The sequence below is a fragment of the Bidens hawaiensis genome, unplaced genomic scaffold (genome assembly GCF_021521415.1).
Source record: "Bidens hawaiensis isolate Kalapana, Puna unplaced genomic scaffold, B.hawaiensis_p1.1 tig00070864_1, whole genome shotgun sequence".
Taxonomy (NCBI): Eukaryota; Viridiplantae; Streptophyta; class Magnoliopsida; order Asterales; family Asteraceae; genus Bidens; species Bidens hawaiensis.
The window spans coordinates 367-5,739 of NW_027502438.1; the positions used below are offsets into that span (position 1 = coordinate 367).

General features: G+C 34.6%; 1 pseudogene across 1 annotated transcript; it reads right to left on the minus strand.

Annotated features, from left to right (window-relative positions):
* Window positions 1–350: 350 nt before the first annotated feature.
* Window positions 351–4,363, minus strand: LOC143605709 (uncharacterized; annotated as a pseudogene). The gene is made up of 11 exons (XR_013148598.1): window positions 4,271–4,363; window positions 4,112–4,168; window positions 3,802–3,860; window positions 3,570–3,690; window positions 3,233–3,479; window positions 2,791–2,894; window positions 2,549–2,677; window positions 2,420–2,469; window positions 2,232–2,329; window positions 1,110–1,375; window positions 351–873 (listed from the first exon to the last, which is right to left on the minus strand). The product of XR_013148598.1 is annotated as an uncharacterized LOC143605709 (transcript).
* Window positions 4,364–5,373: the final 1,010 nt, after the last annotated feature.

The window sequence follows — 5,373 nt, forward strand, 5'->3', positions numbered from 1 at the left end:
TGATGGCCGAAAGACAAGGGCACATGCACCAATCAGCCGGTGTCCCGATGATTGAGTGCTATGTGCCTTATGTCCAAGGCTTGATGCAAAACTACTATCGAGCCGGGGGTCTCACCGGAAGCAGTCTCTATATCCCTATGGGATAGAGGTAAGGCTGTCTACATCTTACCCTCCTCAGACCCTACCATAGCATTGCTATTGGTGGGATATACTGAGTACGATGATGATGATTTGTTGGTGGTACATAACAACTTAGTAATGCTTAGATTAGTAATGCTTAGATGTTAGTAATTATTAAACATGTTATGTTAATAAACAGATGGAAACAACCTTGATTTCTAAAAATGTCAACAACGTTAATCAAGTAATTAACACTATAACAATCAATAAACATAAACAGGAAACATAGCACCAAATCTAATGACCCAAGTTCTTCTCCTTTCCAATTTCAACTAACATCGTTAGCAAAGCTTCACACATCTCAGAAGCATCAGCACCGATTTGATTCTTATTCCATGAAGAATACACCATCCATGCATGATCAAGTTTTTGGTCGGGTCGAACGACAACTGAGCCAGGGACCTCCGCATCACGACACGTCACTAACCCGTCACTTCTCTCACCGTAACGGAGTTGCAGGTGGAGAGCTGACACAGCCATTGCAGCAGACACAGGAACCACCACTGGCACTTGACGTTTCACAAAGGGTCCCACCTCCACGTGTGCTATGTGGGACATCATTGATATGACCCCTGGCCCCACGTTTGCTTCGGAACGAAATGAGATCAGCGGGATTCCTTTTGGAAGCTTGTGTTGGCTCAGGAACTGCTTTCTTTTCTCGTATGTTAGATCCTCAAGAGACCTTATGTCACCCTATGTAAAAATATTAATTCTTGATTCAATAATAATCAAAACTTAATACTCTCCAGAATTGCAAAAAAAAGGTCTTTTTTATATGAAGATGGTAGGTTATAGAAAGGGTAAGAAAAGTTATACCGCGCTCATGCGTTAATAAAGCTATCGATTCTGTTCAGTCATAACAATGATTGTACGATTAATCGCGTAAAACGCGATCAATTTGACACTAGAAAAGTAAAAATGGCATTTACCTTGATGATCTTGCATACTACAAATTTCATGATCCTTCTAGTTTCCTTATCAGCAAGCTGGCCTTCTCGCATAACATCAGAGGCAATTGGGGTTCCACCATAAGGACTTTGAACCATCGCCAATCCTGCAACTTTATCTTTCAAGTCACACCAATAAAGCGATAAAGCAGCAGCAGCATCCCAAGCAACATCACTCGTTTTCCAGATCCCCAATACAACTCTTCGATATATTGCTTCAATACCAATGAATTGTACTCCACTGATGCCTTGATCACAAGAACCATCAAACCATGAACTCTTGTATAAAATCAATCATTTAATACATGAAAAACACAGCCATTATATTTTTGCATTGGAATTTAATAAATTTTGGTGGAAGACGTATACAATGTAAAGCATAAACATTCTTGATATTTAGGTTGACAACCAAGAAATTTTACCACACATTATTCTTTATGAAATCACTATCTAACTTAAATCACAAAGTTTCTCGATCTCTACAAAGAAAATCAAGAAGTGATAGCTTACTTTTATGGCTTGAAAATCAAGAAATCTTGTTGAAATTGACATGTCATAACATAGACATAAACTTGGTGAAAATCAATATAGCATAAACATGATACATTAATTAATTGCGTTTTATCCTAAATTTTTGTAGTTAGTATTAATTTGTTTTATTATTATATGACTTAAGTTTGGGTGGTTATATACCAAAACAACCCCACCCATTCGCTAAAAGGGATGACCACCCATTGACCCTTTGAACACTGATGTAATCCTCTACATTAAATATATGTATCCTTTGTGTATATGTTACTAACGATCCTACAAAACGTATGTACGGTTACTCTTGTGTGAATTTCTCCCAAAACAAAAGGAATAAACTATCTTTGTATTTAGGTTGAAAATCAAGAAAGAATAGTTTGTTTTTTGGATTGAAAGTCAAGAAATCTAGGTTAAATTGTAAACAAGGGCATAATCTTGCTTGATATTTAGGTAGAAAATCAAGAAATGATATGTCAATATACTTGGGATTGGAAATCAAGAAATCTACTTGTGATCATCATAATATAAGCAAAAAAAGTGTATCTTTTGAGAATTTTGCACATCAGAAAATGATACCTCACTGTTGATTTTTGCTATATGGCAAGCTAAGCCCATCTTTGAAAAGAACCTCTTGGTGCTAACAAAGTATAAGGGACCATGGTTGCTAAACAATCCTGATATTTACACACATTTTGCGTTTAAACATACATAACAAACATGGACCAAGTAGATACATAATAAGGCCGGGTTAACTAATTTCTTACCTGGAATTAGTAAATAAATGTATGATCCAGGTAGCTTGTGCTCTCCATTCCTTAGAAGCAAAAAAGAAAAAAATTATTTCAAGAACCACAACTTTATTATCTACTGGGTATTTATGCAATTGCTGGTACCTTATTGCATTTAGAAGTTCTAAGAATCTGGCAGAACCGTCTTTGACTGGATCCATGATAGGATCACGCTGCATCCATCCAATATCGTTGGAAGAACCATGAAAGGTAATCTTTACTCGAGACAGGAAGCTGAAAATAACCCAGAAGTAAGTGAATAATAATACCATTTGTAATATTCAATTTGAAATATGAATGGAACTTTCTAGTCGTGTGGGAACAAGAACACCGGCCAGTTGCTATACCTTTTCATGTGAATTTGTGCTTTTTAGCACACTGAGAAGAGATATGGTAAGGAGCCAATACTAGACCCAAAGCAGATTTTACAAATAATCTTGTGGGTTCCAACCTGCAATTGTACAAAAGAACTGCAAATTATCATCAATTTGTATGAAGCAACAGTAACCAATCCAAATAACAACAGAAAGAGTGAGAAACTATATGACTTTTATCATACTGATCATATACTGAATGCGCATCTTTCAAAAATTCACCAAATTAAAGATGTTGCAACTCAAAAGATTTTAGAAATGGCTCACGATCAGCTTTGATGGCTAGCTGGTCCTAAGATAAGCTGGCGCTAACATGGTTCTAGGTTCACGATCAGCTTTGATTAACTTTTAAATATGTGGATAATATCACATTCTTAGTTAAAGCTAAGGAAAACACAAGAAGAAAATGTAATACCCTTTTAGGACGAAGTGGACACTCCCATAAAAAAACTTCGTTTCTATCATTTCACATCTCGAATAAACAATCGGATGATCACCAACACTTGAAGTTTCTCTTTTAAGTATATCAAGACTCGTACCAAGATTCTTGGAAGTTGAAGAACAAGAAGCAAACTTCCTGTTCAAAGATCCCGGGTCTTGATAGGAAGAAACAACCACAAAATCTTCTGAGAATCTACTAACATCTCTGTAGACAAGATCCTCTATGGTACTCAAAACATACAAGAATAGTTACTTAAAGAGCAAACCAAGTTACCATCAGCAGAATACAAAGAAGTGTCTAAGTTACTCACCAAAAAAATGGACAAACCGATCACTTATGTAAGAAGTCAATGCCAGAAGACGGGAAAAAACGTCATCCAGCAATGCTTGCGGCGCAAAAGGGCTAATAATACCCAAACCATTATTGTAATCCTGATCAATACACCTATATGAGAAATGATGAACAAAAGGGAAACAATGGTTTTTATCTTAAACTATAATAAATGTAAGGTTAATTTAAGATATACATGTATTTGTACTCACTATTGATTGGCTATGTCGAATCCCTCCATGGATATGCAAGCCTCCCATTACAAACAATCCTGAAGAATTTGCATTTTAAAAAACTAACCAAAAACTCAATTAACTGAAAATTCGAATCAGATTCATGCACTCACTCGAAACTATCATATATGTGAATTAAAATCGAATAACTGATAACCCTTTTGGTAAGAGATTCAAGACACATAATTAACCGAAAATCGTATCTAATATGAACCCATTAATGGAACGATCGACAAGAACATATATTTCTGCTTAATATCTTTTTAAAGTGAACAAAAGACTTAATTACAAGATTATGTAGAAATGTATCCTAAATCAAATGAAGGGAGACTTGATCTGCAGAAGCCTATACAGATTCATAACAACCTTATAATTTATTACGATATCTATCATATATATTTATATTAAATGAATCATTATTATATTAAGAAAGCAATCTGATACGAACCGTATGAAAGAAAGACTTCGATTTGGAAGTGAGTGGCGCATAGAAACTGATCCAAAAGGCTGATCTTTATCCGATGTGGCCCACCTTAATAATACTCCCAAAAGAAAACATGCGGGGTTTAAAATTCTAGAAATTTTGAAAACTTTGACATAATATTATGATTATGAATCGATCAGCGGAAATTTAAAGTTGAAACCTTGTAAATCAATGAAGAGTTGTTGTTTTGCTAACTTTTGAAAACATGGACATGACGTACCCTATACTAATCAAGAACAAAGATTGCTTGAGGTTGAATCCATGATTGTTGTTTTAAATGAATATGACAAAAGTGAACAAGAAGAGATTTTATTGGGAAGAAACAAACGTAAAGAGGGAGACCAATAACTGGGAACACGTGTAAGCAATATGATGAAGATGTTGATGTGGTTAGCGGACGTGTCTTTTTGGGAAGGCGAGTCCAATAAAAGTAAATTATACTTTTCAACCACTAGATTTATATCAATTTACATGTTCCTAAATTGCAAAAATCACTAAAATTGTGGGCGGTCGTTGAAGTCCGGCTCCGAATTAATTTAATAATTTTGTATCATTCAATACTGATTGAATGTTGACTTAACACTCGCTGAAGCCGTCTAAGTCCGTTGTAGTTAAAGCGAACGGTTACTTCAACGAATTTTCTAATTTTTTATTAAATATGAAACAATAATATATATTAACAAATAAATTTTCTATAACAAAAAAGAATTACATAATAGTCCTATAAATAAAAAATCCAAACCTATATAAAAAAAGCCAAATTATATACTAGGTTTATACAAATTATAATAAATATAATGTTTAAAAAATACATAAAATAGAAAGAAAAAAAATTGGCCCAAGTCCAATGATCTATCAAACATAAAACAACAAACAATAATTAGGTAAAAAAAACCTGGATTTTCTTATTCACATTTCCTTTTACTTTCTTCACGTTTCTTCTTCTCCATCAATTAGTTTTTCACCTTCCCACTTCTCCCAATTTAGTTTGCAAGGATTAAAAAAAAGGAAAAAACTAAGCAATCAACTTCACCCACCGCGACCATCCTCACGCCGGCTCACGAGAT